At 45.7% G+C, this 26,357-nt stretch overlaps 1 protein-coding gene, 1 long non-coding RNA gene and 1 pseudogene across 3 annotated transcripts in view; 2 read left to right on the top strand and 1 right to left on the bottom strand.

Annotated features, from left to right (window-relative positions):
• Nucleotides 1-26,357, bottom strand: part of YPEL2 (yippee like 2) — a 61,376-nt gene that overhangs the window by 12,856 nt on the left and 22,163 nt on the right. The gene's annotated exons all lie outside the window — the stretch shown is intronic.
• LOC103667370 lies at nt 656-1,793 on the top strand (annotated as a pseudogene).
• On the top strand, nt 15,889-22,430 carry LOC121105028. Its single transcript, XR_005837464.1, has 3 exons — nt 15,889-18,155; nt 20,736-20,819; nt 21,959-22,430. It is a non-coding gene; the product is annotated as an uncharacterized LOC121105028 (long non-coding RNA).

Raw genomic sequence — 26,357 nt, 5'->3', positions numbered from 1 at the left:
CTCCTTCCCCCTGCTCATTATCTCTCTCTCTCTCTAAAATAAATAAATAAAATCTTAAAAAACAGGATATTTAAACAGTAGGATCCTTACAATTTTTTGTGTAGGACAGCACACCACAAAGAGGTTCATTTACTTCAAAGTATTTAAAAACGTAAAGAAGTTCTACATTTTTCTTTTGTAAAAAGATGAGCATTCCAAACTCTCTGGCCTTCGCTGTAAGAAGTAGCTGGCAGTAGTATGGTACTCTTATTCTGCAGTATTTTCCAAAGAATAAACCATAAAATCTGTCCCTTCAAAGTATAGGTGACATTTTAACAGGGAATGGGAATATAACCTCTTTTCAAAAGGAACTTATGCTATGGAGAGACCTGGTATCTGACAATGTATTCATTTTATATGATATTTGTAGTTTAGAATTGATATGACTGTACAAAAAATTGATTCAAAACAAATGATATTTAGAAGAAAATGCAGGTGGAAATCTTTGTGTTAGAAAAAATTTCTTAGATCCTGCCACAGAAACATTTTATAAAAGAAAAGGACTACTAAATTGAACTTCATCAAAATTTCAAACTTACTCTGAAAAACGAAGAGAAAAGTTAAGCCACAGCCTGGGAAAAAATATCTGGAAATCATATAATAGACAAAGCACTTGTACCTGAAATATACAAAGAACTCTCAAAATTCAACAATAAGGAACAAAAACCCAATTTTAAAATGAGCGAAAGAGCCTCTCTGCTCCTAACCCATTCAAACAGACATGAGATCTTTTGGTGTAGTGCCAGCCACATCCCCCAGACACAGTGGTGAAGGTCAGAGTAAATGGGTTTAGTCGTATTCCGTGCCTGGTCACCAGGGCTGCTTTCAACTCTGGCAAAGTGGATATTGTCACCATGAGTGACACCTTCGTTGACCTCAACTACGTGGTCTGCATGTTCCAGTATGATTCCACCCATGGCAAACTCAACGGCACACTCAAGGTTCAGAATAAGAAATTTGAATGGGAAACTCATCTCCATTTTCCAAGAGCAAGATCCCTCCAACATCAAATGGGGTGATGCTGTGTTGAATATGTTGTGGAGTCCACTGGGATCTTTGCTACCACTGAGAAGGCCAGAGCTCACCTGAAGGGTGGGGCCAAGAGGGTCATCATCTCTGCCACTTTCTGCTGATGCCTTATGTTTTTGATGGGCATGAACCGTGAGGAGTAGGACAACCCCCTCAAGATTGTCAGCAATGCCTCCTGCACCACCAACTGCTTGGTCCCTCTGGCCAAGATCATCCATGACAACTCTGGCATTGCGGAGGGACTCATGACCACAGTCCATGCCATCATTGCCAACCAAAGACTGTGGACGGCCCTTCTGGGAAACTGTGGCGTGATGGCTGAGGGGCTGTCCAGAGTATCATTCCTGCTTCTACTGGCACCATCAATGTAGGCAAGGTCATCCCTGAGCTGAATGGGAAGCTCATTGGCATGGACTTCCTATCCCCACCTGCAACATGTCAGTCATGGATCTGAGACCTGTGGCCTGGAGAAAGCTGCCAAATACGATGACATCAAGAAGGTGGTGAAACAGGCATCAGAGGGCCCCCTCAAGGGCATTCTGGGCTACAGTGAGAACCAGGTTGTCCCTTGCGACTTTAACAGTGATACCCCTTATACCTTTGATGCTGGGGCTGGCATTGCCCTCAATGACCACTGTGTTGAGCTAATTTCCTGGTATGACAATGAATTTGGCTACAGCAACCAGGTGGTGGACCTTATGGTCCACATGGCCTCCGGGGAGTAAAATCCCCCTAGACCACCAGCCCAAGGGAGAGCGAGAGGAAGAGAGAGGCGTTCAGCTGCTGGGAAGTCCTTGCCCCAACTTGTCCCCTGACACAGTGGGAGTCTCATGACCTCTAGACAGTTTCCATCCTAGACCCCCTGAAGAAGGGGAGGGACTCGGGGAACCCTACCTTGTCATGTATCATCAATAAAGTGTACTTCTACCCAGCCAAAAAAAACCCCAACAAAACAAACCTCAAAAACATTTTTAAATAAAAAATAAAATGAGCCAAAGATTTGAACAGCCTTCACCAAAGATAAATCGATGGTAAATAATCACATGAAAAGATGCTCAGCAAATTAAGGACACAATGAAATCAAAACCACAATGAGATACCACCTCACACGGGTCAGAATGGCTAAAATTAACAAGTCAGGAAATGACAGATGTTGGCAAGGATGCAGAGAAAGAGGAACCCTCTTATACTTATACTGTTGGTGAGAATGCAAGCTGGTGCAACCACGCTGGAAAACAGTATGGAGATTCCTCAAAAAGTTGAAAATAAAGCTACCCTATGACCCAGCAATTGCACTACTAGGGATTTACCCCAGAAATACAAATGTAGTGATCCGAAAGAGCACCTGCACCCCAACGTTTATAGTATTAATGTCCACAATAGCCAAACTGTGGAAAGAGCCCGGATGTCCATCGACAGATGAATGGATAGGGAAGATATGGTCTATACATATACAATGGAATATTATGCGGCCATCAAAAAATGAAATCTTGCCATGTGAAACAACATGGATGGAACTAGAGGGTATTATGCTAAGCGAAATAGTCAGAGAAAGACAATTATCATATGATCTCACTCATATATGGAACTTAAGAAACAAAACATAGGCTCATAGGGGAAAGGAGGGGAAAAATGAAACAAGACAAAACCAGAAAGGGACAAACCGTAAGAGACTCTTCTTAATCATAGGAAACAAACTGAGGGTGGCTGGAGGGGAGGGGGTAGGGGGACAGGGTAACTGGGTGATGGACATTAAGGAGGGCACGTGAGGTAATGGGCACTGGGTGTTACAAAAGACTGATGCATCACTGACCTCTACCCCTGAAACAAGTATCACATTATATGTTAATCAACTGAATTTAAATAAAAAGTTAAAACAAAACAAAACAAAACAAAAATCTCTGGAACAATGAGATTCTGAGAACTTTCAGGTTGGTGAACACATCAAAGTGAGCTTTGTGCCCTGAAAGGGCAGGAAGGCGCCACCCTCCCCTCTACCCTCACCCTTTGCTCTACCTATCTCTACCATTTGGCTGTTTCTGAGTTGCATCCTTTATAACAAAATGGTAGTCATAAGTGGGGGGGGAAAACCCCAGCACAGTGAGATATCACCACACACCTATTAGAATGGTTAAATTTTTTAAGCTGTCAAAGCCAAGTGCTGTCAAGAGTGTGTAGCAACTTGAACTCCCTCATACACCCCAAAACTGTGTAGCCACTTTGGACGGGAGTTTGGGGGTTTCATTTACCCAAGTTTAACGAAAACCTATGTTCATGTAAAAACCTGCAGGAGAATGTTTTTACAGCAGCTTTATTCATAATTGTCCCAAACTGGAAACAACGTTGGTGAGTGGATAAAACGATACCTCCCATATAATGGTAGTAACCACGTGTTGATACATACCAACATGCATCTGAAAGGCATCAGGCTGAGGTAAGTGGTTACCAAAGGTTATGGGTAAGGGGAGAATTTGACTGCAAGGAGTGACGGGGGAGACAGAACTGTCATCTTCATTATGGGGGTGCTTGTAAGACCAAGTATTTATCAAAACTCATAGGACTGTATACCAGAGAGTGAATTTTACTTTGTAAATTTTTTTTAATTTTAAATCCAATAAAAATTTTAAAATAAGCCATCTCTATAATCTCCCATCTGTACACTGTATTTCTGTATTTAGACAATTAGGAAACAATTTCCTAATCTACTCGAAAGTATGCCGAACAAAGAGCCAACTGCAAAGTCCCGCGAGAACGTTTGTGTAATTGGGTAAATGGGGATCATGATTTTCATAGGCACAAACATGCTAATGTTGCATTTGAATCTACCTTTCTTTGTAAGAACTTTTCAGCAAGGGAAATTGTTAAAGTACTGAAACATACTCTCATTAGGACATACCTCAGAATTACTATATCAGAAAGTGATAAGCCAGTAATTTTTTTAAAAGAGCATATTAAATCACATACCTTCAATAAATAAGATTTGAAACCAATTTATAATTGTTCTTTCTCCCTTTTAAATTATTGATCATTTCTTTCAATAAATCTTTATAATGTATATATTACATAGCAGTACGTGTAAACCACTTACAAGTAACCATATATTAGGAATATATACTCAAACATTTTACTAGTCGGAATATGTGATTTTGAAAGTTTGGAGACCACTCTGAGTGTTTCTGTCTGCTTCCGGGCAGGGCCTACAAGTAATTTCCTCTAGACTGGCATAGCCCAGAATTCCTAGAGAGTAGGGGATGGGGAGGACACATGGCAGAGAAGAGAAATGCCAGCCAGGCCCAGAGGTCCCGCCCAGGGCCACTATGGGTCCTCCAGGCCTGTTCCACGAAAGCGCGCTGGCCGAGGCCCACACTCTGCAAAGGGCTGTCTCCGAGGCACCGTCTCCTCAGGTACGCTCCTGGGTGACGGTGAACCTGCTGGCTCAGCCTGGCTCTCAGGACCTGCTGAATTTCCTGGGACAGATCTCTGGAAGCTCTTCCACCATGGCTTCCACTCTGGGCCTCTGCCAAGGCAACAATTACGATGGGAAAAACAGCCACTGAGAACAACAGGCATCTTGCAAAGAGACACAGACGAGAATAGCCCCGGCTGGGTCACTGTATCCTGTGGGGCCCGGCCCAGCCTGGCGTACCCAGGCACAGGCTGGCACTCCCTTGAGTGAGGGTGGTACCAAAGGTGGGGAGACTGAAAGGAAGTTAAGGAAGCAATTAGAATGAAGCCAACAGAATTTCAGACCAGGAGATCCCAAACAGACTGTCAGACATATGTGTTTCTGTCATTACTGCCAGGCAACAAGACCGCTCTTTTCCACGTTGTGTATCAACCAAGGCTGGTGTTCAGGACTCCAGGAAAGGTTTTTTTGTTGGTTTGTTTTTTTTTTTTTTTTAAATAAATTACACAACACTTTTCTTCTGTCCTTTAAAGGAAAGTCATAGTTCCAGGCCCAGCCCTTCCAGCCAGCTCAAAGGAACGGAAAGGGCTTTGAGTTTCCTGTTTAGTATCCAAAACCACTGATTTCTGGCCCCTTTGAAAGTCTGAAGGCAACAATTCCGTTTAAAAGTAGGAGGACCACTGAAAATGGATACTTTTCAGGGGGGAGGTGGCAAAAGAGCAAACATGTGGGTTCCTCCCCCCCCCCCCCCCCNGGAACAGGCACAGGTCCTCACCCTTGAGCAGACTCAGGCATGAGGTCCTCCTAGCATGAAGCAGAGCCTCTCCAACTTAGACCCTCTACTCTCACTGGGAAGGTCAACCGTTTCCTTTTTCTTTTTTTTAAAGGGGGTGGGAGAGATGGAGGGGGGGGGAGAGAGATAGGCAGAGGGTGCAGGACAGAATCCCAAGCAGGCTCCACACCCAGCATGGAACCCGAAGCAGGGGTCCATCTCACAACCCTGAGATCATAACCTGAGCCAAAACCGAGAGTCTGACGCTTCACAGACTGCAACTCCCAGGCGCCCAAAGGTCAACCATTTTTAATGGAGCATGTGCCTCAGGAGGTGCAGAGAGATGAGGGAAGCAATGTCCACCTGCCCACCCAGCTGTGCTATCTGGGAGCTAGGTGCCTATCTGTGTATGATGAAAGGATCTAGCCTTGGCATCAGAAGATCAGGAGCAAATCCTGGTTTTACAACTACAACTTATTAGCTACCTGACGTTGGGAGAAATATTCAGCCTCTCTTAGCTTTGTCATCTTTTGTGTCTGTAGATGGAAACCATGCCTATTTATAGGGGTTTTGAGGATTATAAGTAAAACAAGGTAAATGAAGTCCAGAGTAAAAGGAAGGCCAGTTCCCTCTCTTTCCTCTTTGGCCCTTTTAGGAGCCTGGAAAAGAGAGATGAAAAGGTTGATTCTAATCTACCTGGGTTTTCAAAATCCTTTTCTTCAGTGACTTTGATCTCCCCCTTTCCCTACTAGTAAAACAAAGGGCAAGTGTTTCACTCTTTGCAACTCAACATCTCCATAAAAATGGAGGGATGAGGCTGAAGCTCCCCAGGATCCTTTCCAGTCATATTCTGTGAATCCTTTAAAGCACTTAGTGCTTGCTTCTCCCACCTACCATCCACAGGCAGTGTGAATTACACGGGCTTCAAAGAGGCAGATTGCCAGAGTATGAGTCCTGACTTTGCCATGTACCAGCTTCACTACTAACTTGAGAAAGCCAATTAACTGCTCTGAGACTTGATTTCCTAATCTGCAAAATGGGCACAATAAAACAGTACTCACACCAGCTTTCTATGAGAAATAAAGGAGATACTGTGATGAAAGAAAGTGCTTCATAAACTTCAAGGCTTTATATATATTTTGTTGTTGTTACAATTTCTTTTTATTATATAGCTATTAAAGAACTTATTAGTACAAACATAAAGTTGAGTTCTTTTTAACTGAAATGTAATTCGCATTACCATAAAAGTCATCCTCTTAGAAGTATACAGCTCAGTGGCTCTTGATACAGTCATAAGGTTGTGCAATCGTCACCACTGTAATTCCAAAACATTACCACTCTCCGGAAGAAATCTCATGTCGTTATACCAGTCATCTTCCACACCCTGCCCCAGCCCCCCTGCCCACAAATCTACTCTCTGTCTCCAGGTATTTGCTGAAGGCACCATATACTATATTATACACCATCTCAGCAAGAAGACAGCAGAAGTATTAGGTAGAGATACAAAGGAGGGTTAGCAAAACCCCGCCCTTAGGATGCTGGCTAAACATCCTGCCTCAGCAGATTTGACATTCTGCTGGGGAGGGCCCAGTCAGTCCTTTTTTCTTTCTCATTCTTTTCTCCATCCATGGTCAGGCCTGGTGGAGTTTCCCATTTAGGGTCAGGGTAAGCCACAGGCTCCACTCCAAAGAACTGAAACCCATGCAAAGTAATACTGGATCCTGTTTGGACTTCACCCTTGAGGAAGCATATGGAGAAGGTGGGAAGGGAGATAATAAAGAACAATGAAAATGATGAAAACTTCCAGAATCAGAACCCAAGTGCAATTTAGAGCCAGTAAACCTTTAGCTAAGAGGAAAATAAGAGTAAAGGGGATTTCTTCCATTTTCTCTGCAATAAGAGGAGGAGGAAATGGACATAAATGGAAATGAGAGACTTGGGTTAATTATCAGGGAAGAATTTCCTGACTTTGTAGGACTTCCACACGAGGAAACGGGTCACTAGGAAAGATGAGGAAAGAACAAAGCCATTTATGTGTGTTTATGGATTACAAAAAGCTTTCACAGATCTGTCTAGAAACCTTGAGATGGACTAGGAAGCCATGTGTGCTGCCTAGGGGCAGAAGTATGGCCTCCTACAGCCCTTGTCCCCTGACTTTGAGCTTTGGTAGGTCTCAGTTCACCCTCACATTCCCTAAACAGAGGGAGGGAGGGGCTGAGAAGGGACTGGCTCTCGAGAAGGAAATATCTGCTGTGTGGAGTCATAAAATTCCAAGGGCATGGGAGCATACATGATGCAAATGATGCCAGGAACCAAGGCAAAAACAAAAGGTGCTGAGCAGTCTGGGCGGCACGTTTGATTGCTTAAAGGGGGATATTCTGGGATCTAAGGCACTTAACGATCAGACCATTCAACTTCACCTTCCTGTGCACCTGCATGAAAACAGGCTGCTTTTAGGGATGGACCTAGACCAGAGAAATGGAAGGGACACTGAGAACGGAACAGAGAAAGAGCCTGCAAAGTCTGCTCCCTTGCTGTTGTGTCTGCCAGCTGTTCAGTAGAAAGGATGCAGGCTTTGGAGCAAGCTGTGTAACCTTGAACGAGTCACTGCATCCTTCTGAGCCTCGGGGCCCCATCTAAAAAAGGGAGAACCTAACGCCTATTCCATAAGGACCTGTTCTAAAGGGATGTTGTGTTCAATGAACGCACAGTGCCTGGCTCATGAAACAGCACTTAATAAATGTTTATTTCCTTTCACCACCACGAGCCTTCCGGATTTAAAATGAGATGCGGGACTACCCTGGAAGGGCTGGGCTGTCTTACCAGAGCTTCCCCAGACTCTCTTCCAAACCCCCTACAGCCACAGACCCCCACAGCTCCTCTTCCACACCTCTCCCAGTTGTTCTAAGAGCCTCAGATGTGGTTTGGGGCCGTGGGCCTGTTCTCTATTGAACCAAGAGCAGATAAGATTCCCCAGTTTGTGGCAAAGGGTCAGGACAGTAGATGGCAATGTAAACACGCAGCCAGTGGGAAAACAGATGCTGGCAGCCCAACATCCTGCATTTGCTCCTTGCGCTCCTTGCTCTCCATAGAAAAGGCCCAGAAAACTCACATTCTTCCAAAAGATAAAGAGCAGGGGTTCCTGTAATCAGACAAGACCCATCCTCTACAGAAGAAAGCTGGACATGTCACCCTCACTAGGTCTGTTCAGCGAGACTGGCTTCTGAGTGAAGAGGGTAGAAGTAGAGGAATCAGAATGTAACGGCAGGCAGTGATTAATACCGGGGGCCTTTGCAATTTAGTGCAAATATAAAACTAAAACTTCAAGGGGGCTGAAATAATGGAACTCAATTTCTCTTAAAACCACCAGGTTCTTGAAAATAGTTCACTACGAGCTGCTAAAATTAAGAAGATAATGCAAGTTAACATACCTGGGAAGGACAAATACCAATTTCTTGGATTTCTGTTTCAACCTACACTTCTGTTTCCAAAGCCAACTGGACACTGGCAGATGGAATGTCCTTATACCACAAAAGATATCTGATGTCAGTGGGCAAAACCTACAGACTAGTCAAGGGGAGAATGAAGATGGGGTACCAAGGACGCTGTCCAAGGGACTCCCTAAGAGAAAGGAGCCTAACACAGTTAGACTAATACTGACATGTATATAGGACATCAGAGGACACAGAGCACTTTCACAAACATTAACTCATTCAATCTCTAAAACAGCAGAGGAAACCGAAACCCAGAGCTGTTCAAGTGACTTTCCCAGTTTCACATAGCTTGTAAGTCAAGGTCAGAACATAAATCTATAGCTTTTGACTCCAAGTCCCAAGATTTTTCTAGAGTGTGTTCACCTGGAAAATCTGTCTTTTTGATGAAGAAGGATGGATCAAGCTGTCAGAATTGATGAAAATCTCTTAGGCTATTCAACTTCCTCTGCTCTGATTCCATATTTACTTAGCAACTGCCTAAATTTAATTCTCTCACTCAAGTGGGTTTACCTTCAAGGAAGACAACACACAGTCCAAGCTTTCAGGAATATCTGTTCCACTGTAAATTAATGAATTACAATTCTGGTCTACCAATTAAATTCCTGTGAGTTGTGCTAGGTGAACTGCTTCACCAGAGCTTGGCCGCTCTTGAGTGAAGAGGTAAAAATTAAATTTATAAACCTGCAATGCTTAACACTGACTGAAGACCACCAAAGGAATGTTCTCTGCTACCCAGCCTGAAAACAGCCTTCCCAGCTCACTCCTGAATGAATGATTCTCATTTCACAACCTCTGGAAAAAAGTAATTAAAAGCAAAGAAGCCCCTTAAAATCCCTTCTCTAGCACCTGGTCGTCATGGCAAAGAATGAGCAGAGAATCCAGAAAAATGCTTGGGGAGTTAGTTAAAAAAGAAAGACAGACTTAACTAACTGCAGTCTGCAGGAATCTCATAGAGTGGATTACAGTCTGGGTACAGCAGAGGATCTCAAGACAAAACAAGACATACATACAAGTTTGTCCAGCTTTCATTTCAGAGACTATTGGGATTTGAAGGATCTCCACAGATCAGCCACTCATCAGATACATGGCTCTTATCCACGTTTCTACCAAACCTCTTCCAGGGATAGGGAACTTGCTACCTCCCCAGGAGCCCCATTCTACTTCCAGTCGCTCTGACTCTACAAAAATTCCTTGTATGAGCTGAACTCTGTCTCCTGAGAGCTCCCTGAATGTCCCATTCTTTATATCCTCCAGTGCCAAATAACACTTCCAGTGATAGCTTTAAAGCTGTATCTTGCTCACATCAAGGTTTCCTTGTACTGGGGGAACTCCTCCCAGGTTAGTAAGCTTGGTATGATGGAAGAATTATGGAAGAATCTGAACCAGATTCAATTCCCAGTTGTGAGACTTTCTCTACCATGTGCTCTTGGGTATGTTCGCCCCTCTGGCCTCAAGTTCCTCACCTGCCAAATGGGATCGCAATACCCACCTCACAGAAAGTAAAGCGGCTGGCACAGACAGGCTTTCATAAATGGCGGCACTCCCCCACAACTTCCTTCAAATTTCTGTATGTGGCCTGGCTGTACCCTTACCAAGTTTACCACTATCTTCTAAACTTCATTTTTCATTTCCTATTAGGTGTTCTCGAAACACCTTCAACACTTTGCTCTCCTGGAAATGCTCATTATAGCACAGGGCCTTAAACAACTGGATTTCAGGTGGCACACACTACAGTATGTTAACTAACGTGTTCCTCCCCACTGAGGACGCTATCCAGCATCAGGCTTTCCTCCAGTGAGCACAGTAGCATACAGCTACATTTAACCCCTATGTTCATACACCACCGCCCCCACCCAAGGGACTGGGCTTAGGAGTAGAGTTATAAGAAATAGTAATGAAGGAAGAGGCAACGTTATTTAAGAGGGCCATGGTGGGGCTTGAAGAAGTCACAGCCAAAAGGCTCTTATGAAGGAGACAAGAGCGTATAAATGAGGATAAGGTGCTTGCCAAAGTGCAAAAGCTGGGCACTGGTGATTCCAGGTACTCCTTCTAGAAACAGAACATGACCGGGTCAGAATAACCAGCTCACTCACTCCCACCCCTGCCAGACAAGGCTAGATAGTCTGCCTCCAACAGCATGATGTCCTTGGGCAGATCCCTGATCCTCTGAACCGGAAGTTGCATCATCTGTGAAAGGAGGGGGTTGAGTAAGGTCTCTTCCAAGGGTGAACATTCTGTGAGTCCACGTTCTCAAGAGAGTAAACGCCTCACACATTAAACCAGCATTTCTGACTCAGAGTTAGACCTCTTCTCTCATGTTTTTAAACTTCCTGTTTATCTGCATAAAAAGTCTTTTCTGTTCATCAGCTGGCCTATCTTATCTGACAATTCCTATTTTAGGACTCTCATCCTGAAGACAGAGACTTAAATCCTTTTCACATATTCTGGTGCTCAACCTTCTTCCCTGGCCAACACAAAAGCCCCAGGCACATTGTGAAATATCAAGCATTGGAAAATCATTTCCCCAGCAAAACAGTTTTGTGTCACATGAATGTAGTCTACGATTCAAAAACTGGGGGTAAATCTAAATGTCCAATACTAAGGGTGTTGCTTAGAATCCTGTGATATATCATAATGAGGAATACTGTGCCTCCGTAATTACAAGTCAAAAACTACCTAATGAGCAGCTATGTCCCAGACTTTGCTGGGCACCAAGAACATAGCAAGCCACCTCTGCCCTGAAGGTGCTTATAATTTAGCTAACTAGAAAACAGGACTAAAATACACAAAATATGTATCAAACAATGTATACCACTGTGACACATTATGGATGTGAAAAGAGTTTTGAGAATGCAGATGGAACTGAAGAGGATGAGAACGTTCTAGGGTTGCTGATAGAGGTGGGGGGGGGGGCTTTCCCACTGAAAAATAAGAGCACTTAGCACAGTGTCAGCAAGACCATCTCCATCCCCATCTCCTTCCTAGGAGAGGCTAAAAACTCCATGAGAACTCAGCAGTGGTCCCTAGATGTTTGCAACTCTATCTTGTGTCCTCCATAGTCTGATACCACCTCAGGGCATTGTCTCAAGTATTATCTGTGTTTCATAAGTGAGGAAAGACAACAGCTGATGGGGACAGAACCACTCCTGGAAGCCAAGTCTCAAGAAATCCCTGCGCTCTTTTGGCTGAGTGTAAGCATTGTCTATTGTGCACATATCTAACACAGGGCATTCTTACCACTCCCCTTTCCACTAATTTTCCCCTACTGATGGGGGTGGAGAGGGTGTGGGATCCTTAACAGCACCGGGCAGCAAATTTGAAAGCAGAACTTGTTAGTTTTTAAACAAGGACCAGCCAGTTGGACCACAGAGTGGGTGTTTCCATGCAAATTCCAGCACTTTCAAGTTGCTCCATGAACTGAGCCCAGCCAGGACAGCAAACCTTGTTTTTTTGCAGCCAGCTCTTTGATTAGGTCTAGAGAGGGACTCGATTAGCATCATGGAAACACGGAGCAGATTTCAGAAAGGAAAGGTCAGCTGCAAGCTCTAGCATTTGCTATCAGCCATCTGCCAAGCAGGAAGTGCTACTCAGATCTATTTTTAATCATCTTCCCTAGGCGAGGGCTCCTGGGAGAATGCAGAGGCCAGGCTTATTCCAAGACAAACATTTAATTGCTACCTTTCTGTACACATTTTAAAACAGTCTCTGGATACTCAAGACCAACTTATCCATCCATGCCCCACTCTTGGGTTCTAGCATGCTGGCACCTACCTGCAGGGTTGTGTTTGGAGGCCACAGCTGAGGACCTCATCTTGAGGAAATTTCCTGACTGTCTGAAATATCAACTAACTCCACATAACGTAATAATCCCTACACGCGGGTTCCAGGGACTTGTTGCAGACGACCGGGAAGAGAGAAGACGTGCAAGTCTAGGAGTACATGTTCATTCCCTACAGCAGTGAGCCAGGCAAAGCTAACCGTGCAAACTTCCTGCTCATTTTTATTTCAAGTGCATCTCTTCAAAAAGGTAAATTAAAACCAGCTCATCTGGAAGTAACTCATCTGTTACTCAAGATAGGGGCTGGCTAAAGAAAGAGGAAAGGTTTCATCTCAGCTCCCAGGGACTCGGTCTGTGCCGAGGCTGGTCATCCAGGCCCAGGAACATTTTGTCCGCTGGCTTCTTCCCCCTCCTGACCAGTAGCAGCACTCACGTCTCAGTTCCAGCCAGCCCAAGGACTGAAACACGTCTGCAAGGTCTGGACAGACAGCGTGTCAGGCAAGGCCATGGAGGATCATGCAGAAACAGAGCCTGGCTCAGGAGCCCCGGCATTCTCCCAGCCCACACATCAAACACACAGTTTCCTGGTCTCTTGACACTTAAAAACTTTTAGCCTCCAATTTCCGCCCTAACGTAAAGTCTAAGCATATGTACAATTGTGCCTCTGCCAAGTGAAGTCCCATCTACCAATAACAGACAGGGGCTGGATGGCTAGCCATCACCACCCCAGGCCTGCCCCATCAAACACGACACTGGGGAGCTGCAGGACCCATTATGCCGCATGACAAAGGGACAAAGGGGTCTGCTCCAGGTTTTACCCACCTCTCTACCCTCCCTCTTCCCTCCTCTTAGGAGCTTATCTGTCAGAGAGCAGCCAATGGGAAAGCTAAGCTGAAAGGGCACCTTGGCTGTGGGATCTTTGCCTGACGATGTGAAATAAGAGACTGAGTATTTGGGGCAACTGAACACCAGCAGGAGCCCAGCCAGAGGGTCAGGGAGGAAGGGACTGAATAGGCAGACATGTGTTTCACAGGAGATCTAACTCCCAGGGTGGAATCCCTCCCCCCAGCGCTGTGGAACTCTGCTCTACTGAGCTGGAGCACACATGTCCCTGAAAGAAAGAAAAAAAAAAAAAAAAGCCACTGCATAGGGTCACTCTCCCTGACCCAGTTGGACCACAAATTAATTAGGGCTTCTGAGCCCTGCTGACTCTTGAGTGCCTCTTCTTTCTGGTTTCAGGAGCAAAAGGAGCTAATCAGTAAACAGCTTAAGAAAGAATAACTCTTCTTCTGCCGCTGCTGAGAATCACCTATGCTCTTTCTCCATCCCCTCCCATTTGCCATGGCTCTATGGCTCAAAAAACCCTGTTCAAAAAAACAAAAAAACAGGGGTGCCTGGGTAGCTCAGTAGATTAAGCATCTGCCTTCAGCTCAGGTCATGATCCCAGGGTTCTGGGATCGAGTCCCATCCCTCCGATGCTTAAGCCACCCAGGCGTTCAACATTTCTTTCTTTCTCTTGGTATCGAGTCCCATCCCTGCATTGGGCTCCTTGCTCAGCGGGGAGTCTGCTTCTCCCTCTGCATGCCACTCCCCCCCCCTCCCCGGCTTGTGCATGCACTCTCTCTCAAATAAATAAATAAAATCTTAAAAACAAAAACAACAACAAAAAACCAGAGACCACAGGGTGCCATATTTGGTGCAAGTTCGAAACCCCAGGAATAGAGGGTTACCTGGAGATTTCAGAGCCAGGCATACAGCCTGAGAAGCACCAAGAGAGCAGGAGGGCTGGGTTTCTCTGCTAATTTAGAGTAAGAACTAGTGTGGCAGAGCACTTGGGGGTATGAACTGCGGGTCATGCCTGAATTCCAATTCTGGTTCTACCATTTCCTAACTGGGTCCCCTTGATCAATTCAATTTGGCTAAGCCTCACTTTCTTCCTCCCAGCATGGTCACAATGGTGGTACATCTCTCCCCAAGTAGGTATGAGACAAAAGATGCGAGTCACATAAACAGTGCCCAGCACTGTGCTAATATTTGGTTAGCACTCAGGAAAATGATGACTATTATCATCATTATTAGAAGGTCTCCAAAGAATTCTTTCCTTCTTCAAACAAATGTTAGTCAAAACCACCCCTTGTGGGGTGCCTGGGTGGCTCACTTACGGGGTCTGGTTCAGTGCTTGGGAGGCAATCTGCTTGCCTTGGGCTTTCTCTCAAAGAAATAAATCCTGAAAAAAACAAAAAAAACAAAAACCACATACACACACCCTTCGTGCCTTCAGGGAGTGGAAAGGGCTGGAAGGTAGACAGCAAGCCCTGGCTACTTTCAAAGTAGCTGAGGAGGCTGGGACTAGGGGGGAGGCAAGCCAGGAAGCAAGCACAGCATTTTTAAGAAGGGCCTTGCTCGGAGGTGCTGCCCCTGCACCTGGACAGCCCTGAGAGTGGGTGCCTCCTTAAATCTTGCATCCCGAAGTGGCTTGTTTCCTTCCCCTAGACAGGGCCTTCATTCCCTGTCACACTCAGACCTACAGAATAGGAATTTCTGGAGGTAGGTCCTGAAGAGAGGCATGTTTTATCCCAGGTTATTCTGATGTGCTGTCAGATTTGGGAATCTGTGCCCAAGAATCCCCATTTTCTCATGCCAGTTTCCACCACATTCAGGTGTATGCTCACACACAGGAAGAGTGCAGAAGCCATCTATCTCCCCTTCACTCTGCCCTGTTCCCAAACCCCATGCCTACACCACAAGCCGCGTGAGTTCTGGAACTCAGTTCTCACTTGAACGTAACAGAAAAACTCATAAATGTGGGCTTGCAACTGCCACGTAATGATGACTCAGTGAGCTTCAGGAAGCCAGCCAAGAGGGTCACGCGAAAGGGAATACCTGGCCCAGCAGACCAGAGAACTCTGAAAGGCCCTCTTCTCAGTTATGGGTGCTCGGTGTTTGCCAATGATTTATCTGGCTGCTGTTTAACTGAAGGCATCACCAGGGAGGAATCAAGCCTGCCTATGAATGACAGCACTGGTTTAATTATCGGTGTTTATTAACTTTATACAGTATCAACATTCCTGTCCATACAAAGCTCATGGATATACAGTTTCTAGAAGATGGAGAAGTTGATTTTATGAAACAGGCCATGTTATAATAGTCTAGTCTAATCTCAACCAAATGCTATCACTCCCTTGCCTGAAAGTGCTTTTCATGGCTCCCCACAGCATACAAATCAATCTAAATTCCTTAAGGGCACCTGGGTAGCTCCGTCATTTTAAGCGTCTGCCTTCGGCTCATGGCGTGATCCCAGGGTCCTGGGATCCAGCCCCACATCGGGCTCCCTGCTCTGCTGGGAGCCTGCTTCTTCCTCTCCCACTCCCCCTGCTTGTGTTCCCTCTCTCGCTGGCTGTCTCTCTCTCCGTCAAATAAATAAACAAACAAACAAACGAACAAACAAATAATCTTTTTTAAAAAAATTTAAAATTTAAATTCCTTAGCCGGGCCTTCTGGGCCTTGTGCAATGCACCCCTGCTCACCTCCTGCATCCTCCTCTCAACCCTCTCCATCTCTTCCTGTGGTTCCTTAGGCTTGATCTCCTCTGGGCTATTTCTCTGCCTCTGCTCAGAATGAACCCCCCCGTTTCCTGTTCACTTAGGAAAAAACTCATCATGCTCTTTGCCTCTACAGCATCCTGAGCAATCACGTCCTCAAAGCCTGTGTTTCACTACATCTTATAATAATTTATCTGTCTTCCCCACTAGATCATAAGCTACTTACGGGCAAACATTTTCATGTGTCTGCTGCTGTTCCCCCAGTGCTTCGCACAGTAGTGTTCAGTACGTGCTGAACGGTCAAGAGAGGGGACATGACTTACTGGATGACACACTGAATCACCAGCGGCAGAGCCAGGCCTCGAGCAGAGGTGGCTTAACCCTTCACTCAGGGCTTTAAAATGATGCTGTGGACGCTCTGTCTGCAGGGCCCCACGTGGTTTTCCCATGAGAGTGATGACACTGTGTGAAACTATGCACATCGTCTGGCTTCGTCACCTTGGAACCTCTGGTGGGAAACTGGGGGTGCTCAATGGCCAAGGCCCAAGTTTGGCCTGAGCAGCTAACTGACACAAGAGCGTCACACAGGGCTAGTCCATGAGCAGGCACGGCACATCGGCTCCTACACCATCCAGACCAACTGTAACCTCCGTGTTCGTTTTAGAATCCTCCTGAAATCACATAAACCCACTTTTTCAACATTCACTTCACAACACTCATTCCTGTTTTGCAGCCTAGGAATCAGCAAATCATGCATAAGGGCCAAATTGAGACTCTCACCTGTTTCGTAAGTATTTAACTGGAACACAGCCATGTCCGTTTGTTTATGTATTCTCTACGGCTGCCGAGTTGGGTGGTTGAGACCATATGGCCAGCAAAGCCTAAAATATTTACTACCCAGCCTTCACAGAAGTCTGCAGACCCCTGATTTAGCTGAAGGCAGAGGGAACGAAGACTCCAAAGAGCCCCTCCCTTCTACCAAGGGACTGGTTGCCCCCACCCTGGAAGTTAGTGGACCAACTGGCTTTTGCATGATGTCATTTCTTTTTTTTAGCACCGGTTACAGGCCTGGGATCCAGGAGGAGATTTTTGCCTGACAGACACACACAGGGGCCTGAAACACCTAGCACGTAGCCTGGGATATAGTGGTGCTCACAAGTGTTTAGTAAGGAACAAACGAAGGCCTGGGAAGTGAGCCTGTCTGCACCCTGGAACAGAAGTCCATTCTCCCTCCTGTCAGTTTCAAGGTGACCAGTCACACAGGTGCCTGGCAGCAGCCTGGTGACCTAGATTTGTCAGACCTTATCTTATCGGCTTTCCTTCCTTGTGTATTTACCCAGCACCTGCCCCCACAGTGCCTAGGGCAGACTGGCCTGTTGTTTTTACAGAGGAGGAGACAGACAGGGAGGAGCTTTCCTCCCCCACAGATACACACTTTGCTTTTTCTTTCTCCTGCTGAAGTGGGGATCAAGAAATATGGGGACTTGGAGCTTAAGGAGCTCCAGTAAGTCTGGTTTCTCCTGTTTCTTCTCTCCTTCGGCTGCCTGGGTGAATCTGTCTGGGGGCAACCTGAAAGGGCTCTCCAGAGCCCTACCTGTCATTTGGAACATTCTGCATCTAGAGGGGAGGGGCTGAGGGTAAAACTGCAGTTTTCAGAAGTAAACAAAGCAACCACCACCCAAGGGTTAGAGGCCTGTTCCTGAGAACAGACATTCCTCCAAAGCCACATCAGAGAACAGCGGGTCTAATTCACTGGCCACCTTGAACTTCAAGAGCCTAGCTGGCACTTTTACTTGCCTGGGATAGCCCAGGCTGACACTGCAGTGGAGGACCGTGACAGTCAGGGAAAAAGCTGTGCACAGCTAGGAAGCTCATGAAAATCAGGCAAACTGGACGGAAAGCAGTATGGAAATGTTGGCTTCTCAGCTGCCCTGGACAGCCTTGGGGACCAGGTTTAGGATGGGGATCCCCACTTGTACTGCCACCAGCTGCTTCTTCAGAAAATGGACCTTCCACTGACCAAGGGGTACTGGGCACAAGCTGGGTGAGGGCAGAGCATAAACCTGTGTGCCACTGTGTTCCCGATCTCCAGCAGGTAAGAGGAGTTCACGAATCGCGGAACAAACCGCAGGGTCTAATGCGGGAGGTTTCACTCTGGGATCTTTTGTTTCGGCAAGGAGAAACTTTTCTGTCCCCTCATGTATCTGTCAGAGAGTTCGAGTTACAGCACATGCTATTGGTGGGAGCAGCCCTAACAGGGAGGAAAAGGAGTTTTCCCCAAAGTTACATCATTTTCCTTTTTGACAATATAAGTGGTCCCTTCAAAGGCCCAAAGGTGTTGGGGGGCACAGGGGAGGGGAGAGCCAGTGCCACCTGCTTTGCCTCTTGACATCACTGTGGTCTGGAGGGGAGGTTGTTCACAGACTGATTAGATGATGATGTTGTTTTTAGCGGCAGCTGGTGGAGCCATCTCCTCCTCCCTTCCCCTCCTCCCTCCTCTGCCCCTGAGTCACAGTCCAGCCACTAGCAATAGGCAAGGGAGGGGAGGGAAGCCCAGAGCTAAAGCTCTCCTTGGCTTGACAGCCCTGACCTCAGAGACAATACTCTGTGTCACCAGGTCAAACCCTCCCCTCAGGAGCTGGCTGAGTGCTTTGGAAACAAAGGTATCAGAGATTCTTTTCGGGCTTTGTTTTTTAAAAATAATGAAAATGGCTTCTTTCACAAGAACCTCACTCCATCCCCACCAGGAAGCATCACAGGGTGAACCAAACTGACAAGCAATTCTCTGGCTTTGTCACCAACACCCAAGGCTGCCTGGGCTGTGCTCACAGCAGTCTGAGGTCTCTGTGACTGGTTGCTGTGTGGGGTGGAGGAAAAATCACCACCTGACAGACTAGAAGGGAAGGGGGCAGGGGCAGACTTTTCCATTTAAACTCTAGAGTGGCCTCAGAGCTGCTTGCAGGGAAGCCCAACCCCACCACTGTCTGAGAGCTGAGGCTACTGTGATTATTTCATTATCTCCAGGGACCTCCTGGTCCCTTCGGAATTACAAGGAACAAGACATTCGATGATTCTAGAGGTCTCAGAAGACCACTGGCAACGGTATAGCTAAGAGGTAATAGCTGAGACTCGGAAAGAAGGAAGGAGCCGATGCACCAGGACAGTGAGGGGAGCCAGCATCTGGTTATGTTTGCCACTTTGGTTTTGCTTAAAGAATACGCATAGGTAACCACCAGCAACCTTTCCGGAGCATTCCCTATTATGTCAGGAATTGTGAGAAGTATTATATATGGATGACCTCCGTTAAGTTCCTCAAAAATCTTATAGGTATCTAGTATTAATATTATTCCCATTTTCCCAATGAGGGCATTAAGAAAGACATAGAGAGGTGGCTTACCTTGCCTAACTACTAAGTGAGGAAGTCAGGGTTTGAGCCCAGGTAGTCTGGCTCTGAGACTAGATTGTTAACCGCTAAGTTATACCGCCTTGTATCATCTGCTGCTGCTATATGAGAAGCAGAAGATGGGAGAGGTGGAAGGTCACCTACTCTAATGACAGTCTGATCTAATGCCTCATTTGGGTGGTTGAAGAAACAGGAAAGCCAAAAAGAATGGTCTTGCCCAAGATCATACAGCTTGATACTTTCGTGCTACCCCCATCAGCCCTCTCTTCCAGGCCTGCCTCCAGCATATACAAGCACCAGTTATGTGCACGGCAGTAGGTGGTGTGGCAGAGAGGAGGTGGCAAAGTACAAAGTCAAGAGGCACTCAGTTTCTCTGGGCTTCGTTTTCCTAATCTGTAAAATGAGGAGCTGAAGTAGAAAACCCAAGTTCAAAGGCCCCTCTAGCTCGAACATTCTGAAGAGTCTTTGACTCCAGGTCATTTAGAATCTTATTAGGGAGCAAGACAATTACGTGTAAAAAGTGCATGTAACCACAATAACACAGACCATTATTATTATAAGCCAGTCATTATTAATTGCCAAGTGAACAACCAGGCAGTGAACTTCCACAGGAGTTCAGGAGAGGGAGGGAATCCTATAGTCCAGCAAAACATCCTAGAAAATACTTAAACTACTCTTCAGGAATGGGTAGAAAGTGAATACAAAGAAAGAGAGAAGGACTCTTCAGGCAAGGGAAATGATAGGAGGAAAGACAGGGTAGATTTATCACCAACATTACTGAGAGACCAGAAAACAGCTGATGCTGGGGAGCCTGGATGGCACAGAGGGTTAAGCGTCTGACTCTTGGTTTCTGCTCGGGTTATGATCTCATGCTCTGAGATCCAGTCTTGCACCAGGCTCCATGCTCAGCACGGGGTCTACTTGGATTCTCTCTCCCTCTCTCTCTGCCCCTCCCCTCCCATCGGGCACGTGCTCACTATCTCTCTCTATAAAAAAAAAATAAATCTAAAAAAGAAGAGAAAATAGTTGATGCCAAAAGGAGCTACCTAGGTATGACTGTCCAGCTATGGTAAAGAGCACATAGACCTATTTACATCTGTACTCCACACAGCTACTTGGTAACCTATAACCTTAGGCAAGTCACTTTAATTCCCACCTTGAAGGGATGTTGTAAGTTAAGTGATGGAGTAATAAGGAATCCCTAGCACATGACAGATGTTCGATAAATAGTAGTTAAGCAGTGATGTACATTCTTCATCCTGTGTTTTTTAGGACACCAACACAACCACATCTGTAAACGTGTCTTCTGCCCTCCACAGTGAGCCTTACATTCCCACGCACCCCAAAGATAACAGGGTAAGTACAGGAATCATGGCGACTTCATCTCCCTATCCCTAGCACCCCGTATAAAGCCTGGCATGCTGTTTGAAATAAAAAAAATATTATTGAACTGAACAACCAGAATATGACGGTGGATTCTGTTCAGGCCCCCAAAAAACAAAACAGCTGAACCAGCAATGGAGCAGCTTTACCATTCCAGAGACAGACCGAGTGCTGGGGCTCAAATAAAAATATAGGGGGAGGGTCCTGCACCTACTGCTTGTTCCCTGGAGAAGACACCCTGCTGAAAAGAGTTCCTTTGGATTTTGAGTAAGTACACAAGCTTGCAATCATCAGCATCCTTACTGAATGCCAAGACACTAATGTACAAACCAATCTTATGATTGGAACCTTACTGGCATTTGCAAACCACAGAGTTAATTTTCAGGGTACGCCTCATAGCTCAAGTCAACATTTCCTTTTGGTATTTAAAGCAACCACATAGAAAGGATCACATTTGAGCAGATTCATGTTCCAGCTGCCTGCAGTCTGCAGCAAAAAACACAGATGATTCACCAGACTTGGTCCCTAGCAGCTCCTCTGATAATAAATGGGTGAGCAATTTTACTTCTGCCTACATTAATTTTCACAGGTAGCAGGCATGACTATGGGATGGGTCTGCCTCCCATCCAAAGAGTGTGACCTCCCGAACTCAATTCCTCTCCCGTGCCTATAAATGACAGAATTTTTTAAACCCTAGAATGCTTGTATTTCTTCCTCAAGCAATGCTCAACAAATCTTCACTGAACAACCATCATGTGCCCCAAACACCCACAGGCCACAGCAATGCATATGCACCGGTTCCCCCATCTCAGTCTCTCTTCAGCAGTTCCCCAGCCACACCGCGACAACATCTGCCATCTCAAAGCAAAGCTCTGGTCGTGTCATTAATTGCTCAGAAGTTTCAGTGGCACCCAACTGCCAGCAATGTAACTTCAGGACTTCGATTCTTCCAGAAATCTGGCTTCAACCTACTCCTCCTGTTTTCACACAGCTCCTCAATACCTAACCCAATAGAATGGGCTGCTCCCCGCATGCTTCCTGCCTCCACTTCGTTGTTCACGCTGCTCTTTTTACTGGCCCTGCCCGATCCATTTCTACCTGTATTTCCACAGGTCTCAGTTCCTGCTTCAAGGGACATCTCAAAGTCACTTCTTCTACCAGGTCTTCCCAGATGGACCTTAAGGTTTTATTCAACCACCTTTTGAGGAACCTGAAGAAAGCTATGGAACCCTCCCTTGAAAAACCGACATACACACAGAATTAAACATACGATTTCCAGGATCCCTTGAAGCCAGTCCACGGACCCCCAAGTTAAGACACTCTATGTCTGTCTCTCCAGTTTAGAGTACTAATAGTCATTCACTCGTATATTCACTGAAAACCTACAGCAGTCTTCAGGAGCTGTGTGGAGTGCAAGAGAAACAAAGATGGTATCACCAATGATATCTCCTTAAGCAGTTCACAAGCTAATGGAGACATGCACTGTTCCACTGTGATAACTGCTTGAAGATAAACATAAGGTGAAATACAAACTTCAAGAAGGGATGACTTATGAACCTATTATCTCCCAGCTAGAGTCCAAGTTCCCTGAGGATAAAATCCTTGAGGGTAATAGTCTAATACCTACTAGGGTGCTATGTGCACACCACACACACACACACACACACACACACACACACAGAGTGCATATTTAGTATATGGGCAATGACAGAACAGAGCCAATGAGACAGAACAGCAAGTATAGGCACAGTGCCCACTGCCATTATCCACATAAGCCAGAGGCCTCTGAGATCCAGTTATGGTGGTCCCATGTTCGAACAATCATGCCATACAAACAAATTATCCCAGCCTAATTTATGGCTTATCTCACCCTGAAGTAATTCAATCTCTGTCCCCACGGAGAGAAGACAGCAGAAGGTATAACACCTTACCGCTCCAAATAGTTTTTCATCAAGGAACACTGTCATCTAATCATATCCCTTTGTTTACAGGTTTTCTGTATAGACTTGGTTCACCTGTCACCCCTTCCTGAGGGACCAACAGATAACCCCTTTGCCCTCCTTCAGAAATAACACTTCATTAGAAGATTAGGGCTTTCAAAGGTCAGATAGTTGGGGAAAAGAAGTCAGTAATTTTAGGTTAGATATGTCATTTTTTCCCCAAAAGCTAAGCTGATGGAATGTGGGGGCACCTGGGTGGTTTAATCGGGTAAGTGTCCGGACTCTTGATCTCAGCTCAGGTTTTGATCTTAGGGTCCTGAGTTCAAGCCCCATTTTGGGCTCCATGCTGGGTGTGGAGGCTACTAAAACAACCAAAAACAAACACACACAGACTGAATATGTTTGTAAACGGGGCTTATTGGCTTACTCTGGAACTCTTCCATAATTTATCACTTCTGTCTTTGTCGTACCTCAGAAATGCTCTTTAGGAAACCAGCAAACACTCAACAATGTTTTACAAACATTGCAAAAAAAAAGCAAAGGTACCCACAATGGTGTGGGTCCTACCAGCATGATTGTTCTCAAGCTGGTTTTTCTTAAAACCCCTCAGTCACTCTTGGTACAAGTCGTAGGTCCTACTATTTTAGAAACAAAATTTTCACTTTTTATGATATACACATTTATAGGTTTACATACAATCTAGGTTTTTTCCCCTCCTACTGGAATAGAAAGACTACTTCACTGAATTATAGTTTTTGTAAAAATCATTGTCATATATCCATTGGATACCAAAAATCTCTCAGTTCATAAAATTAGAATTCAACATATATTTTGCAAGTCAGAAAAACTCAGAACGCTCTTCAAGATCCACACCCTCTTCTTGTACACATTCTTCGTGAATTATGCCGCTTGATGTGACATACAATCCAAACTTCACTATGACATTTTCAAGACACTCAGAGAGAAAGGAATAAGTGGCTTTTTAGAAAGTTTATTCTTGTATTTATTTTTTACATCAATTTTCCAGGATATTTATTATACATTAATGACAAGCTGGTGGGTGGTGTAAATTAAGAGAAACACATCCAAGATAAGTAGAATGGAAAGGACGGAACAGATCTCTGGACCTCCATACCAGCACCCCTCCATGTCTACTACCTCCAAGCCACTGTGTTAGGGGTGCAAGTCTTTTTGAGAATCACTGGTGCGGAACACTAGTGCTCAGACGCAGAGGTGGGAAATGGCGGGCAGAGTGAGCCTCTCGGTAGCCGTGAGACCAACATACGGCTTCAGAACATCTTCCTCCCTGCCACTTCTCTCAGAACAGTGCTGCATCTTACATCTAGGCAAACAGGGAAAACCAAAATGCTACTACTGTAAGCCCAATGGAGCCTGATAGGGAACAAAAGGAACTGTCCTCCTATAAGCTCCCAGGCTCAGAAGGCCACCCGGTGCCTGGAAACAGCCAGAGCTCCTCACACAGAGCACAGGTGAGGAGGTATGAGATAGAGAAGTCTGGCTCAGAGGCTGTGGAAGCTCAGGCCAGTCACTGAGTTGCCCGTGGCCTATTTGTCACCAGGAGATAATCTGACCCGAGGATTTGACAGAGCAATAATTTATACAGCTTTGGATGGTAGAAAGAGTTCTGCCTTCCCCCTGCACCCACTCTACAGCCCCCCACACCACCTTCCCTCCAAGGCCCCAGAAGACTGGAGCAAACTGTGTCTTGGAATGAAGCCACCATCCCCACAGTGAGTTTGTGAGAGATTAATCCAATTCACCATTCCCAAACAGCCTATTCCACAATGCCCTCAAAGGGTGATGGGTCAGCAGGAGAAAGGCAAAGGAAGGATCACAGAGACAGAAAATTGTCGTGGAAAAGCTTTGTGAAGATCCAGTTTTCCATAACAGCTAGTTTCCACTGAAATAAGCATGAGATTGTTCTCGCTTGGGGCAACTAGCTGTTCCAATTGAAACTATTATTATTTTATAACCAAAGTATATTTTTATAATGGGGCTTGCACCATTAAGCAAGAAACAACAATGTGAGCAATTCCTCGTGCCAACTTAAAATACCTCCGCATGCGAACACTCCAGCATCTAGACCACAACAACCCCTAAGAAAGAAAACGCAGGGTGTCTCAGCACATTCCCTAGATAGCTCTGTCATCAATTCCAAGAGGCCCCCTACCCCCATCCCACAGAGAAAATGCTCTGTTACCTTTGTGCACACACAACTTTGCTTCTACGGCCTTTTGAGAAATCCAACTCCTGGGCTCCAGGTTCTTAAGTGAAACTATCTTGGCTAGACCAAATTTGCTTGGGATCAGGCAAGAACAATCCCCTCCACGATCCCCAGACCCCCTTTGGACAGCAAAACCAAAAGGAGCAAAGGGACTACTTTATATTTGCATAGGAGCTTTTGTGATTTGCCAACCACTCCCCCACACCCATGATCTCATCCGGTCTCATAAAAACCCAATGAGGTAAACCGCCTCACCCTACCTTCAAATAAGGTATGCCTACCTCACCAGACTGTAATGGGGATGGCACATAGTAAGCGCACAGTAAGGGCGAGCAACTAGGCAGGACACGCAGCAGCAGATATTACTTCACTCATTTTATGAGTGAGAAACTGAGACTCAGAGGTTGCACAGTCGATTCCAGGCAATGAGGCCTCTGGATGTGTACAGCAAGCTGGGAAGGCAGAAAGGCTAGTGCCAGATTCTTTCCGCCACATCAGTAGAGACCCTAATTGTTCAAAACATTACAGCTACACATTTCCATGACAGCCCAAAGTCCTGCTTCTGTCCCAGTTCTCTACCAGCCATATACTCAGAGCTTTAGTTCTCTGGACCTTTGTGTTGCCTTCTCCATCATGAAGTCAGACTCACTTTTTTTTTTTTTTTTTAAACCAAACAACGGAATGTCAGACTTCCAGATGAAAGGCTCTATTACAAGCACAAAGTATCATTTAATTACACTGCTGCTCCAGTTATCTGCTTCCCAGCTCCCAACTCCCACTGGGCAGATTTTGAAACCGCATAGGAGATTATGTCAAGAGGCGAGAACAGGAGAAACATTCTCTCCCTGAACTTTCTTAAATGGAAGAGAGAAACAAAATGAAAAGAAAGGCCCATTTTCCAAGGAGGGGGCTGGGGCAATGATCTTTCCGTTAAAAAGACCTGCCTAAGAATCTATAGATTATTTAACGCCGGGGGTGGCTGTGGAGTGAAATAAAGGAATCTTTGTGCAGTGCCAGCCACAGCTCCCTCGTTCCCTCCCCACAGCCAGGCATTTAACCCAACTCTTTAAATCATCAAGCTCTAATGCACCCCATCTGTGCACCGGTTGTAGCCAATGAAACTGAAGCCTGTGCTGACTTTGGCCTGGCCTTGTGAATGAGCCTTTCTGCCCCAGAAGGGGCAGGAAGGAGGACATGAGGCCAAGAAAGACTTTTTTTGCTCATCACTTGTCTTCTCCCAAGGCTCACGCTCCACCCACCTATCCGATCATTTAGTGAGCTCTTGGCCATGGGTCGGGTTCTGACCGGGGAGATACAAAACTAGGA

Source organism: Ursus maritimus, unplaced genomic scaffold (genome assembly GCF_017311325.1).
Source record: "Ursus maritimus isolate PB19 unplaced genomic scaffold, ASM1731132v1 scaffold_24, whole genome shotgun sequence".
NCBI lineage: Eukaryota > Metazoa > Chordata > Mammalia > Carnivora > Ursidae > Ursus > Ursus maritimus.
This window is presented reverse-complemented; position numbering and strand designations above follow the sequence as displayed.